Source organism: Pipistrellus kuhlii, unplaced genomic scaffold (assembly GCF_014108245.1).
Source record: "Pipistrellus kuhlii isolate mPipKuh1 unplaced genomic scaffold, mPipKuh1.p scaffold_m20_p_19, whole genome shotgun sequence".
Lineage (NCBI taxonomy): Eukaryota > Metazoa > Chordata > Mammalia > Chiroptera > Vespertilionidae > Pipistrellus > Pipistrellus kuhlii.
Window position 1 is genome coordinate 7,676,033 of NW_023425504.1, and position 15,991 is coordinate 7,692,023.

The window sequence follows — 15,991 nt, forward strand, 5'->3', positions numbered from 1 at the left end:
GGGAAAAATCTGTGGTTACATATTTTGAAATGAAGTTGTATTTATATTACAGCAAGGAAGAAAAAACACACCCACAAAACTAAAAAAGCAATAGAATTCAAAGCTAAGACAACTGTTTCACCTTAACTATGAACCCTCTGTCTTCTAATTCTAGCTCATGTAACATTGTCCTTCCTGCTACTCTAAGAATCTCCATGGCAGAATACAATAAGACAGACCATGTGTTAACTTCCTTTTTTTAGCCCTAAACTCTTTAAGCAGGCCTAAGTCTGAATGCCTCAGAGATGTGTTCAAGAAATAATAATCATAGGATTGCAGAAAGCTATCTGGCCACTTTGATTCTGGATAAAATTACCCTTAACTCATTGCATACTGCTAACTGCTTACATTTTTCCTTTTCCTTAAAAAAAAATATATGTATTTTTATTGATTTCAGAGAGGAAGGGAGAGGGAGAGAGAGATAGAAACAGCAATGATGATAGAGAATCATTGATCGGCTGCCTCCTGCATGCCCCCTACTGGGGATTGAGCCAGCAACCCAGGCATATGCCCTTCACCAGAATCAAACCCTTCAGTCTGCCAATGCTCTATCCACCAAGCCAAACTGGATAAGGACATTTTCATAATAATATCCAGAAAGTGAAGTCTAATTGCTCTTCAGTAGTGTTTCTAGAGCTTTCTTAGGTAATTTGTTTTTTTATTATTTAAGAAGGTAGGTCCTGCCTATATTATATCCCCTCCGATATATAGAAATATGTTACAATTTAGATAAAATAGTGTTCAGTCATTCACATTATTATATTTCTTCACTTTTCAAAAATATTTACCCAAGGGCTCCTTTGAATAGTTCCTCAGTCCATTTTTGGGTATATATCTTTATTGCTTTTTAATGCCTCATAATTAATACTACTAATTAATAAAATTATAACTTCACTGTAAATAAATTAAAACATTACAGACATAGATAATTAAAATTTCTCTTCCTTTTACCCCTTCCCCAGATAACTATTTTTAGGAGCTTTTCCCTAAAGCATTTAAGATAAAATTTAGTTTGCACACTTTTCTGTGCAAATACACTTTCTGTATTGTATGTTGGGTTAAGGGAAGGAGTATCTCCTTTAATGGAATAAATGTTATTAACAGATTTATAATTATATGGGCATGTGTAGACTTCTTAGTAATTTTTATTACTGAGAGTGGAGAAATTTTTGTTGAGCCCTGGAGTAATTTCACAGGCCTTGCCTAGAATTTTCTTGGTTTAGATGATTTTCATAGCTGATTTTTACCTCTGTGCTACATCTTTCAATTGGTATCATTTGATTGTTATGATATCTACATAACTTTATAGATTAACCCTGACTTTATTTTCTGATTCAATGTCATCATCTTCAAAAGGCACAGCACTTGCTGCCTTTCCTTGGGAAGTGGGCAAACAGCATGCCCTCATTATAATGTCCTTCACTGACAAGCCTCATAGCACATTCTGGCCACTCCCTTATGGATTGCTCTAGGGCCTAGGCTATTTGTCCTGGTTTTGGACCCTTTCCTTGAAGTTTCTCCTATTTTTCTCTTTGGTCTGGAACTCAGATAAGGACTCACATGGCAAACTCTGGCTCTGATTTGAACACCTATGTAACCCCTAGAAGCATTTTACCCAACTGTTCAGGTTAGGTCTGAACAGCTGAGGCCAGGTAGCCAGTTAAAAAATAGTAAAGTCACCCAGCCAGCATGGCTCAGTGGTTGAGTGTTGACTTATGAACCAGGAGGTCATGATAACCCAACCTTGATCCCCAGTGTGGGGTGTACAGGAGGCACCCAATCAATGATTCTCTCTCATCATTGATGTTTCTATCTCTCTCCTTTTCCTTTCTTCTCTGGAATCAATAAAGATATATTTTTAAAAATAGTAAAGCCAAGGTCCTCCCAATAACCTACAGGGCCATACAGGATTTGGCTTCCCATTGTCCCTCTGATTTCCTCTCTGTGTTCTCTCCCTCTCATTCATTCCATTGCAGCCACACCAGCCTTCAGCCTCCTGGTTGCCTATGCCAGACAGGTACCTGTCTCACTTGCTGTCTCTCTGCCTGGAACACTGTCATGGCAGAACCATCATGACTGATTCAGTCACTTTCTTTAGGTCTTTGCTTACTTATCAGCTCCACAGTAGGGTCTTCCCTGGCCACCTGAGAGAAGATTGAACTCTATCCTCACTGCCCCACACCCCTTCTCTGCTTTATATTTTTGTTTGCCGTTTTCTCTAACACAGAGTATACATTTACTTATTTCATGTCTGTATATTACCATTAAAATTTAAGTTCTGTGAGAGTAGAGTTTTTTGTTTAATTTATGCTCAGTAATCATTTGTAAAGTGAATGCATATTGTAGGGTAGTCCTTAAGTTCTGTTCAGATTGTTTATTGAGCATCTCCTAAGTACTGGTTTGAAAGGGCTATAATAATCTGTTTTCATGAACCCTACCTTCAAGGACTTGCTACTCTAGTAGTCAAGATAGGTGTGTACAGAATCAACTATAACAAGATATGACAGCATAAGTAATACAGACAAAGCTCTAAGTAAGATGCTGTGGAACCAGTAAAGAAATGGTTCAATTGACAATAACCTTAATGGGTGGGGAAAATGTATTTGAATTGGGTCTTGAAGAATGGAATGAAGATTCTGACTAGTGGAAGATAGAGAGAGTTAGTAAGTTTAAGCATGAAAGTAGGAGATCATGGGGTGGGTGGTAGGATGATATAAGAGTAAGGTGAACAAAGAGGAATGGGGCCTTGAGCTGGAGCTACACTAAGAGGGGTGCAGTGCAGGGGATAATATGTGGTTTAGAAATATCTTTCTAGTGATAGTGTGGAGGCTGGATTGCAGGGAAGTGGTGAGGATAACCAAGGAGGTTGTGGGGAAACCAGCAGAGATAACTGCTGAGGTCCAGCAATCCATTAGTGGTGTGGGCTATTTCTGTGAGAGTGGAGAGGAAGAGAAAGTGGATGTATGCAGTAGATACTGTTAAAATGGAATCAAGAAAATGTGCTGATGATTAGTTATGAGAAAAAGGGAAGAGATGAAAATAATTGCAAGTCTAAGGGACCTCCTTGATGGTGAGTTCCTTAGGGACATGCAGTGTTAATCCACTTAGCCAGCCAGCAAAAGTTTTTTCCCTGTGACTTAGATCTTAGTCTTTCCTAGGCACTGGAGAGGCAGAGAAACATAAGACATGAATCTTGCCTTCATGGTGTTCATAATATAGTGAGGGGGAGAAATAAAAATGCAATGTGAAAGATTAGTGATAGAGCTAAATACAGGGTGTTTTGAAGAATGGTGAGCAGAAGAGAGGTGACTAATTCATCCTGACAGGGAAGTCAAGGGAGACTAATTCATCTTTGTATACCTCTCTGTGTCCATAGTGCCCAACAGTGGTTTAGACATTGAAAATGTTTGATAAGTGCTGACCTCCATTAATATCAATAGAAAAGATAAGGAAAATAGGAGGAGGAAGTGTGTGTGTGTGTGTGTGTGTGTGTTGACCTCCATTAATAGAGAAAAGATAGGGAAAATAGGAGGAGGAGGTGTGTGTGTGTGTGTGTGTGTGTGTGTTGGGTGGGTTACTGGCACTGAAGATGATGAGTTATTATTTTGGGCATGTTGAGTGGAGGTGCCAGCAAATCATAGTTCTGAAGATTTTCTACAGATAGTCGGCAGTGTGGATTTAGAGCATGTGAGAGATAGAAGAGCTGGAGATGAAACTGACAACTGACAGTATAAAGTGGTAGATGATGAAGCATAAAATATATAGCAGATCATCAATGGACAGAGAATGCACTGTGACTGGAGAGGATGGAGAAGGCTTCACAGAGAAGGTAGGGCTCGAATTGAACCTCAGAGACATGTAGCTGTGGGTAGGCCTAAAAGAGAGTGGGAGACAATCTAAGTCAGTGATTTATCAGAAAGAACAAAACCACAAAGGATCTGCAGTAGGATTGAGCAGAATGAGTTTGGGGAACAGTGGGAGAGATTAGCTTGATGTAATGAAAATGTCTTGTTAGGAAAGTAGGTGTCAGGTCTTTGTTGACTTAAATTCTTCCCATCCCAACTCTTGATACTACAAGAGTGAGTAGAATACTGCTGAGGGATATTTATTTATTTATTTATTTATTTATTTATTTATTTATTTTAAAAATTCTTTATTGATTAAGGTATTACATATGTGTCCTTATTCCCCCATTACCCCCACCCCTCATTCATGTTCCCACTCTCCTGTTGTCTGTGTCCATCGATTAGGCTTATACGCTTGCATATAAGTCCTTTGGTTGATCTCTTCCCCTTACCCCCACCGTCCCCTCCCTTCCCTGAGGTTTGACGTTCTGACTGATGTCTCTCTGTCTCTGGATCTTTTTTTTTCATCAGTTTATGTTGGTCATTATATTCCATAAATGAGTGAGATCATGTGATATTTATCTTTCTCTGCCTGGCTTATTTCACTTAGCATAATGCCTTCCATCCCCATTCATGTTGTTGCAAATGGTAAGAACTTCTTTTTTACCGCAGCATAATATTCCATTGTGTAGATATACTATAGTTGTTTATTATTTAATTTTTTAAATTTTGTGTTATTGTTTAAAGTATTACATATAGTAGTACATATATCTCCTCCCCCCCACAGACCTTCCCCCAGCTTCCCCCACCCCCTGTCAAATACCCTCATCCCACCCTACAGTTTTTTAATCCACTCATCAGCTGATGGGCACTTAGGCTGTTTCCAAATCTTAGCTATGGTGAATTGTGCTGGTATGAACATAAGGGTGCATATATTCTTTCTTATTCGTGTTTCTAGTTACTTGGGATATATTCCTAGAAGTGGGATCACTGGGTTAAATGGGAGTTCCGTTTTTAGTATATTGAGGAAACTCCATACTGTTCTCCACAATGGCTACACCAGTCTGCATTCCCATCAGGAGTGTATGAGGGTTCCTTTTTCTCAGAATCCTCACCAACACTTGTCGTTTGTTGATTTGTTGATCATAGCCATTCTGACAGGTGTGAGAAGATACCTCATTGTTGTTTTGATTTGCATCTCTCTGGTGATTAGTGACTTTGAGCAGGTTTTCATATGTCTCTCTTTTTTATATTTTATTGATTTTTCACAGAGAGGAAGAGAGAGGGATAGAGAGTTAGAAACACCGATGAGAGATAATCATCGATCAGCTGCCTCCTGCACACTCCCTACTGGGGATGTGCCCGCAACCAAGGTACATGCCCTTGACCAGAATTGAACCCAGGACCTTTCAGTCCGCAGGCCGACGCTCTATCCACTGAGCCAAACCGGTTTTGGCAGGTTTTCATATGTCTCTTGACCTTCCTTCTGTCTTTCAAAAAGTGTCTCTGTAGATCAGTTGACCATTTTTTGACTGGGTTGTTTATCTTCTTTTTGTTAAGTTGTATGAGTTCCCTGTAAATGTTGGAGATTAAACCCTTATTGGCAAATATGTTTTTCCATGCAGTGGGCTTTCTTGTTGTAATAGTGATGGTTTCCTTTGCTGTGCAAAAGCTTTTTTATTTTGATATAGTCCTATTTCTTTATTTTCTCTTTAGTTTCCATTGCCCTAGGACAGTGGTCGGCAAACTCATTAGTCAACAGAGCCAAATATCAACAGTACCATTGAAATTTCTTTTGAGAGCCAAATTTTTTAAACTTAAACTTCTTCTAATGCCACTTCTTCAAAACAGACTCGCCCAGGCCATGGTATTTTGTGGAAGAGCCACACTCAAGGGACAAAAGAGCCACGAGCCACAATTTGCAGACCACGGCCCTAGGAGGAGTATCAGTGAAGAAATTGCTTCAGCATATGTCTGAAATTTCTCTGCCTGTGGATTCCTCTAGTATTTTTTATGGTTTCCCATTGTATGTTTAAGTCCTTGATCCATTTGAGTTTATTTTTGTGTATGGTGTAAGTTGGTGGTCTAGATTCATTTTTTTGCATGTATCTGTCCAATTTTCCCAACACCATTTATTAAAGAGACTGTCTTGATTCCATTGTATGTTCATGCCTCCTTGTCAAATATTAATCGAACATAGTGATTTGGGTCAGTTTCTGGGTTCTCTATTCTATTTCATTGATCTATAAGTCTGTTCTTGTGCCAGTACCAGGTTGTTTTGAGAACAGTGGCTTTGTAATACAGCTTGATATCTGGTATTGAGATCTCACCTACTTTGTTCTTCTTTCACTGAGGGACATTTTAAACTCAATGCTATGCTTTTTTATGTTTGGTCTAGAAAATACTTATCAACTTTTATTTCTTTCCAGGAAGTTCACACCAATGTATAAGCTTAGGAAAGAAGATTTCTCTTTAATGAGTTTAAAAAAAGATTCATAGATTAAATGCACATCTCATTGAAATGAAACCTTCAATTTAGAGTTTTAAATCCCATGTCATACAACTGATTCAATTAAGGGGTCATTAAATCCTTCTTCTAAAACTTATTAGAAGGTAAATACAGATATCAAACGAGGGAATTAGGTATATGGCTAATTAAATTTGTATTAAGGCAGATTAAGAAATGATTATACTGATTATATACCAAAACTTGGATTGAGATTTATATTTAGACTTCCTGTTTTAATCCCCCGGGTATATCACCCAGATGTTTCATATCCAGAGAAACTGGTTGTCACTAGATTTCTTTTTGTCGTATCACCACCAATAGGGGATGGACTCTGAATATCAGTAAGAGAAGGGAAAAGTTAATTAGAAATAAATCTTTATATCAGTATTTGAAGTGCTCCATACATATCTACTAGAGGCCCAATGCACAAAATTCATGCATAGGAGGGGGGAATCCCTTAGCCAGGCCTGTACCTTCTCCAATCCAGGAACTCTTGAGGGATGGCCTATTGCTAGTTTAGGCCCAATTCCGTGATCTGGGACCACTGGCTCCTAACTATTCGCTTGCCTGCCTGCCTAATCACCCCTAACTGCCTCTGCCTGCCATCCTGATCACCTCTACCTGCCTCTGCCCGCCAGACTGATTGCCCCCTAACTGCTCCCCTGCCAGCCTGATCACCCCTGATGACCTCTACCTCGGCCCCTGCCACTGTGACTTTGTCCAGAAGATGTCTGGTCTAATTAGAATATTACCCTTTTATTAGAATAGATTAGTATAGATGTGACACTGTTGTTATTTGAGTTATATTATGCCAAATAACCCGTTTGAATTCTACATTACACTGATGTTTTTTCAGTGATTAAATTCAATTGAGCAATCTTTTCATTGCCTTAGAATCACCACCTAAAATGTTTATGTTTTAATGTTAGTTCCAGTTAGGTTACATTGAAATACCCCCAGGGATTGAACATGTTTTCTCTGAACCTGCACATCTTTGCTCCTCTGCAGGATGTTCAGTTTAGGTTTCATAGATAAATGCACATGGCAGGAGTAAGCAATGGTAGCAGTGGAGGTGGAAAGCAAAGAGGAATGAGAGGTAGGAAACTCACTGAGGCACAGTGCTGGTGATTTTCTTTTTGTAGCCACCCTTTGATTCCCCACCCCCCATAAGATAATCATTTACAAGGGCTATATGTTTTTAGACTTCCCAAGTCTGTACTGCCAAATTTGTCTTCCTTCCACTCCTCCCCCCCTACATTTTTATTAAGGTATTTTTTAAAATAAATCTTTATTGTTCATATTATTACAAATGTTCTGCTTTTTTCCCCCCCTCCATTGCTCCCCTCCACCAAGTTCCCACCCCACCCTTTGCCCTTTCCCCACCCCCCATTGTCCTCATCCATAGGTGCACAGTTTATGTTCAGTCTCTTCCCACACCCCTCTCCCCTTTTCCCCGAGAATCATCAGTTCACTCCTCTTCCATACCTCTGATTCTATTGATATTATATTCATCAGTTAATATTGTTCATCAGATTTTTTTTTAATCCTCCCTTGGTTTTTAGATTCACTTGTTGATAGTTACGTATTTGTTGTTCATAGTGTTTATCTTTATTTACTTTCTCTTCCGAAAGAACCCCCTTCAGCAATTCATGTAATTCTGGTTTGGTGGTGATGAACTCCTTTAGCTTTTTTTTTTATTATTAGTGAAGCTCTTTATCTGGCCTTCTATTCTGAGTGATAGCTTTGCTGGGTAGATTGTTTTTGGCTGTAGGTTCTTGATATTCATCACTTTGAATATTTCTTGCCATTCCCGTCTGGCCTGCATGGTTTCTGTTGAGAAATCAGCTGACAATCGTATGGGTGCTCCTTTATAGGTAACTACCTGCTTTTCTCTTGCTGCTTTTAATATTCTCTCTTTGTCTTTTGCTCTTGGAATTTTAATTATGACTTGTCTTGGTGTGGTCTTCTTTGGATTCCTTTTGTTTGGACTTCTGTGAGCTTCCTGGACTTGTAAGTCTAATTCTTTCACCAGGAGGGGGAAGTTTTCTGTCACTATTTCTTTCAGTATGTTTTCACTATCTTGCTCTCTCTCATCTTCTGGGACCCCCATAATTCTAATGTTGGTTTGCTTGAAGTTGTCCCAGAGGTTTCTTACATTATCTTCAACTTTCTGGATTCTCTTGTCTTCTTGCTTCTGCAGAGGAGTGTCTTCTGGCTCTTTATGTTCCACATCTTTGACCTGATTCTTGCGATCTTCCATTCTGTTTTTAGGACTCTGTATAATATCTTTTATTTCAGACAATGTATTCTTTATTTCTTGTTGATCCCTTATTATTTCTTGTTGATCCCTTATTATTTCTAGTTGATCCCTTTTCATATCCTCATAGGTCTTATCGGACTTTTCTAGGAAATTCTTTTTTTTTTTTTTTTTTGAGAGAAAGGAAAGTTTTTTTTTTTTTTTAAATAGTATTTCTTTTTTCTTTTTCTTTTTCTTTTTTTAAAATATATTTTTATTGATTTTGTATAGAGAGGAAGGGAGAGAGATAGAGAGCTAGAAACATTGATGAGAGAGAGTCATCGATCAGCTGCCTCTTGCAACCCCCTACCGGGGATATGCCCGCAACCAAGGTACATGCCCTTGACTGGAATCGAACCCGGGACCTCTCAGTCCCCAAGCCGACGCTCTATCCATTGAGCCAAACCGGTTTCGGCTCTAGGAAATTCTTGAAAAACCTTATAAGTGTGGTTTTGAACTCTATATCCAGTCGCTTTTTGTCCTCCATTTCTTTCGTTTGTGATCTGTTTCCTTGTCTTGGCATTTTCGCAGATTCCCTGAGTTGGTAGCCTTAAAAGTCTCTGTGTTCAGCTTGGATAGGGTGGAGTTTCAGGGTGGAGCCTTCAGCCTTGGCTTCCGTCAGCCACGCCTTATGCGGCTCCTGAGTCTAGTGTTCCTCAGGGTCCTTTGGTACTCGCTGCAAGCACCTCTGAGAGAAAGGTGCCCTCGAGTTTCGCCTGCTACCAAGCAGTCTAGGCTCTCCCCAATGAGCCCGGAACTGGGGTTCAGTTCAGTTGGAAGTAGGGTTGGAAGTGGGGTTCAGAGCAGTCTGGAGCTTTTGTCTCCTTCCCGCCAGGGCAATCCTGCGGCACAGTCAACCGTCTGTTCTCTGTGCATAATGTGTGCGCCTCTGGGACCTCCTTTCGCCTCTCCCCCGGGGTTTCCCTTTTACAGCCCAGGCTCCCTCTGTATGGGCCTGGGTCCCCGGGGTCTGGCCTAGAACTGGGCTTCAGAGCAGTTGGAACTGGGGATCAGCACAGTCCAGAGCTTTTGTCTCCTTCCCACTAGGGCAATCTAGCAGCAGAGTCAACAGTCCGTCCTCTGCACACAATGTGTGCTCCTCTGGGGCTCTGCCTTTCACCGCTCCCCTGATATTCCGCCTTACAGCCCAGGCTACCTCTGTATGAGGGGTTCAGTGCTGTTGGGTTTGGGTTCAGCACAGTTCAGAGCTTTTATCTCCTTCCCACTAGGGAACGCCAGCCAGGCACTCAGCCTCCCCCTCCTCTCCTGCTCCGTCCTCTCCATGCGCACAACGTGTCTCTGTACCTTAGGCTTTTATAGCTCCTCTGATTTTCCTTCTGGTTTTCTCTTTTCTTCTCATTGTAGAATTTCCAGTCAGTCGACTTTCCTGTAGTTCTTGGTAATGTCCATTTTGTAATTTAGTTGTATTTTATTGAAATTGTGTGCAGCTGAGGTTAGGTGTTTACCTGTGCAGCCATCTTGGATCCTCCTTTATTAAGGTATTATATGTGTACATATCTTACCATTGTTCCCCTACTCCACTCCCGTACATGCCCTCACCCCCCAGTGTTTTGCATCCATTGGTTATGCTTATATGCATGCATACAAGTCCTTCGGTTGATCTCTTATTTCCCCCACCTCTCCCTAAACTTCCCACTGTAATTTGACAGTCTGTTTGATGCTTTACTGCCTCTGTATCTATTTTTTTTTGTTCATCAGTTTATAATGTTCTTTATTATCCATAAATGAGTGAGATCTTATGGTATTTTTCTTTCATTGCCTGGCTTATTTCCCTTACCAAATGTTCTCCAGTTCCATCCAGGTTGCTGCAAATGGTAAGAATTCCTTTTTTTTTATGGCAGCATAGTATTCCATTGTGTAGATGTACCATAGTTTTCTGATCTAGTCATCTGCTGAATGGCACCTAAGCTGTTTCCAAATCTTAGCTATTGTAAATTGTGCTGCTATGAACATAGAGTTGCATATATCCTTTCTGATTGGTGTTTTTAGTTTCTTAGGGTATATTCCCAGGAGTGGGATTACTGGGTCAAATGGGAGTTCCATTTTTAGTTTTTAGAGGAAACTCCATACTGTTCTCCACAGTGGCTGCACCAGTCAGTATTCCCACCAGCAGTTTCCTTTTTCTCCAAATACTTGCCAGCACTTTTTGTTTATTGATTTTTTTAATAGACCATAACATGATATGTTTATTTTTTTGTTTTTTATTATTTTTTAATTGTTTTAAAATTAAATTATTATCTTTGTACATATACCATTGCCCCCCCTCCCATACATGCTCCCCTCCCCAGAGTTTTGTGTCCATTGGTTGTACTTATATGCATGTATATAAGTCCTTCAGTTGATTTCTTATCTCCCCCAGATCTCCCTAACCTCCCCACTGTAATTTGACAGTCTGCTTGTTGCTTTACTGTCTCTATATCTATCTTTTGGTTCTTCAGTTTGTAATGTTCTTTATCATCCATAAATAAGTGAGGTCATGTGGTGTTTCTCTTTCATTGACTGGCTTATTTCACTCAGCATGATGTTCTCCAATTCCATCCAGGTTGCTGCAAATGATGACAATTTCTTCTTTTTTATGGCAGCATAATATTCCATTGTGTAGATGTACCATAGTTTTTGGATCCAATCATCTGCTGATGGGCACTTAGGCTGTTTCAAAAATCCTAGCTATTGTAAATTATGCTGCTGTGAATATAGGGGTGCATATATCCTTTCTGATTGGTGTTTCTAGCTTCTTGGGATATATTCCTAGGAGTGGGATTACTGGGTCGAATGGGAGTTCAATTTTCAGTTTTTTGAGGAAGCTCCATACTGTTCTCCACAGTTCTTGAACCAGTCTTCATTCCCACCAGCAGTCCACGAGGGTTCTTTTTTCTCCGCAACCTCGCCAACACTTGTCGTTTGTTGATTTGGTGATGTTGGCCATTCTGACAGGTGTGAGATGGTACCGCATTATTGTTTTGATTTGCATCTCTCGGATAATTAGTGACTTTACACATGTTTCCATGTGCCTCTTGGCCTTCCTTCGGTCTTCTTTTGAGAAGATTCTATTTAGGTCCATTGCCCATTTTTTAATTGGGTCATTTATCTTCCTTTTATTAAGTTGTATAAGCTGTCTATAGATGTTGGAGATTAAACCTTTATCAGTGATAACATTTGCAAATATGTTCTCCCATACAGTAGGCTTTCTTGTTGTTTTGTTGATGGTTTCTTTTGCTGTAAATAGCTTTTTATTTTGATGTAGTCCTATTTGTTTATTTTCTCGTTAGCTTCCGTTGCCATAGGAGCAGTATTAGTGAAGAAGTTCTTTCTGCATATGTCTGAGATTTCTCTGCCTGTGGATTCCTCTAGTATTTTTATGGTTTCCCGTCTTATGTTTAAGTCCTGTATCCATTTGAGTTTATTTTTGTGTATGGTGTAAGTTGGTGATCTAGTTTTATTTATTTATTTTTTGCATGTATCTATCCAATTTTCCCAACACCATTTATTAAAGAGACTGTCTTGATTCCATTGTATGTTCATGCCTCCTTGTCAAATACTAATTGAGCATAGTGATTTGGGTCAATTTCTGGGTTCTCTATTCTATTTCATTGACCTATAAGTCTGTTCTTGTGCAAGTACCAGGCTCTTTTGAGAACAGTGGCTTTGTAATACAGCTTGAAATCTGGTATGGAGATCCCTCCTACTTTGTTCTTCTTTCTTAGGATTACTGTGGCTAGTCAGGGTCTTTTTGTATTCCAGATGAATTTTTGTAGAGTTCTTTCTAGGTCAGTGAAATATGCAGTTGGTATTTTAATGGAGAGTGCATTGAATCTATAGATTGCTTTAGGTAGTATAGACATTTTAATGATGTTGATTCTACCAATCCATGAACATAGTATGTTCTTCCATCTGTTTACATCTTCCTCTATCTCTTTTTCAGTGTCGTGTAATTTTCCGCATTAGGTCTTTTACTTCCTTAGTTAAGTTAATTTTTCTAGGAATATGTCCATTTCCTCCAGGTTGTCCACTTTGTTGAAATAGAGTTGTTCATAATATATTTTTTAAAATAATCCTTAGTATTTCTGTGGGGTCTGTTGTTATTTCACCTCTTTCATTTCTTATTTTGTTTATTTGAGTCTTCTCTCTTTGCTTCTTGGTGAGCCTGGCTAGAAGTTCATCAATCTTGTTGATTCTTTCAAAGATCCAGCTCTTGGTTTAGTTGATCTTTTGTATTGATTTTTTGGTCTCTATGTCAATTATTTCTGCTCTAATATTTATTATCTCTTTCCTTCTGCTCACTCTGGGATTTTCTTGTTGCTCTCTTTTAATTCTTTGAGTTGTAGCATTAGATGATTTACTACCTTTTTTTTTTTTTTTTTTTTTTTTTTTGAGTTAGGCCTGTAGAGCTATAATCTTGCCTCTCGTGACTGCTTTCATTGTGTCCCATAGGTTTTGGCTTGTGGTGTTTTTATTGTCATTAGTTTCCAGAATGTTTTTAATTACTCTTTTGATTTCATTGGTAACCCAATCAATATTTAATCACATGCTATTAAGCTTCCAAGTGTTCGAGTGTTTTGGATTGTTTTTTATTGTAGTTTATTTATAATATTATGCCATTGTGGTCTGAGAAAATGCTTGATATGATTTCAATGTTCTTTAATTTGGGGAGACTTTGCTTGTGACCCAATATGTGATCTATTTTTTAAAATGTCCCATGTGCACTTGAGAAGAATGTATATTCTGTGGCTTTGGGTGAAATGTTCTGAAGATGTCAATTAACTCCATCTGATCTAGTGAGTCATTTAGGATTGATGGTTCTTTGCAGATTTTTTGTCTAGAGGATTTATCCAGTGATGTCAGTGGTGTATTAAAATCCCATATTATGATTGTATTGTTGTCAATCTCTCCCTTGATATATTCCAGGAGTTGTTTTAAAAAATGTATTTTGGTGCTCCTGCATTGAGTGGATATATGTTTATAAGGGTTATACTTCTTGGTTGTATTGATCCTTTTAGTATTATGAAGTGGCCTTCCTTATCTCTTGTTATGGCCTTCACTTTGAGGTCTATTTTGTCAGATATAAATACTGCTATCCAAGTTTTTTTTCCTTTCCATTTGCCTGGAAGATACTTTTTCATTCCCTCATCATCAGTCTGTGTGAGTCCCTTGTTCTGAGGTGGGTCTCTTATAGGCAGCATATATATGGGTCATTATTTTTTATCCAGTTAGCCACTTGATGTCTTTTGATTGAAGCATTTAGTTTATTTACATTTAAAGTTATTATTGAAAGTTACTTGTTTGTAGCCATTTCTATTTTTTTAAGGCTGTGTTCCTTCTTACCTTTTTGTTTCTTCTTTTTACAGCATTTCCTTTAGCATTTATTGCATTGCTGGCTTGGTAGTGATAAACTCCCTTAGTATTTTATTTTTTTATTTTTCTGTGAAGCTCCTGATTTCTTCTTCAATTTTGATTAATAGTCTTGCTGGACAGAGTATTCTTGGATTCAGACCCTTGCGTTGCATCACTTTGTATATCTACTTCCATTCCCTTCTAGCTTCATGTGTTTTTGTTGAAAAATCATTTGATAATTTGATGGGCGATCCTTTGTAGGTAACTCTCCGTCTCTCTCTTGCTGCCTTTAAGATTCTTTCTTTGTTGTTAACATTTACCATTGTAATTATGACATGTCTGGTGTGGGTCTTTGGGATTGATCTTGCTCAGGACTTTCTGCACTTGTGTAACTTTTTTCTTCCCCATATCAGGGAAGTTTTCTGTCATTATTTCTTCAAATAAATTTTCCAATTCTTGCTGCTCATCTTGTCCTTCTGGCAGCCCTATTATACGTATGTTATTTTATTTTGCATCACCCCAAAGTTCCCTTAGGCTCTCCTCCTGCTTTTTAATTTTTTTCTCTAGTTGCTGTTCAGATTGGGCTTGTTTTCGTACCTAATCTTCTAATTCACTAATTCGGTCCTCTGCTTTTTCTAGTCTACTGTTGAAGCTTTCCATGGTGTTTTGGATTGTAGCTATATTATTTTTCATTTCTTTCTGATTTTTGCATAGGTTGTTGATTTTCTCATCCATCAGTGTATGAACTGTATGATCATTACTCTGAATTCTTTTTCTGTCATGTTTCATGCTTCCGTTTCACTTATTTCCTTTCTTGGGGATCCTCCTTTTCTTTCCTCTGGGAATTGCTTTGTTGTCTCCCCATTCTGACTATCACTAGAAGGTTCAAATGTCAAGTTGCAGGGCCTGTGACATGTGCAGTGGGAGATTTGCACCCGCCAAGTGTCACTGAATAGCTCTGACACGAAGACATATGTGGTTGCTGTGGGTTGTTGAGAGCCACGCTCACCTTGAGTCAGAGTCACAGGCTTAGTGTGGCCTCATGTGTATACCTAGAATCAGGGACTTAGTGTGGCCTGTGCTACACTGAAACAGAGAACCCACTGGCGTGTGCCAAAAATCAAAGTTCCCTATTGTGTGTCAGAAGTCAGAGGATCCCTGTGTCCAGGCTGACTATCGAGTATCAGAGTCTCTGTTGCTTGGTGCTACTTTGCACTGAGAATCAGGGTCCCTGTGTGCATATGCTCCAAGAATTGGAGTCACTGGCTCTATAGTGTGAATTTACTGGGGATCAGGGATCCCAGGCACACACAATGAGAAACAGAGTCTAGTCACTGGTGCTCATTGCTGACTCTTGCATGGAGATTCAGCGTTCCCAATCTGCTTGGCAGACTGGGTTGCTCAGTCACAGTGTGTTGGCAGGAAATCTACTTCTCCCCTGTGATAAACAGCCTTCTGTGTGTGCTTGCCCTGAATCAAAGTTAGGTGGTACTGCCACTTAGTGTGTGTGTGGAATCTGGTCATGCAAATGTGTACTGTGGAAAACAATCTCCCCGTGTCCATGCACCCAGGCTCAAATTCAACGCTGTCTCCCTGTGCTGGCGCAGTGTCTGGTCTCAGAAAACTAGGTAGTGTGCCTATGCTTAAATTCAGGACTGCCTCCCTGCCTGGGTGTAGAAACTAGTCGTGGGAAACAAAATCCCCGAGTTCTCAACTCCAGGCTCAAATTCAGGGCTGTCTCCCTGCCCTGCGTGTGTGTGGGATCTGGTTGCAGAAAACAACCTCCCTGAGGATAAGCAGCTAAGTTCGAATTCAGCTCAGTCTCCCTGCCTGGGATATGGAGGCAAATTGTGGGAAACAAATTCCTTGAGTTCGCAAGTCCAGGCTCATGTTCAGTGCTGTCTCCCTGTCCTGCGTGGGCACGGTATCTGGTCACAGAAAACTACCTCC

The 15,991-nt window shown here is 39.5% G+C and overlaps 1 protein-coding gene across 4 annotated transcripts in view; it reads left to right on the plus strand.

Moving 5' to 3' along the window:
* ARHGEF6 (Rac/Cdc42 guanine nucleotide exchange factor 6) overlaps positions 1 to 15,991 on the plus strand; it is a 131,541-nt gene that overhangs the window by 42,167 nt on the left and 73,383 nt on the right. The window lies entirely within an intron of this gene.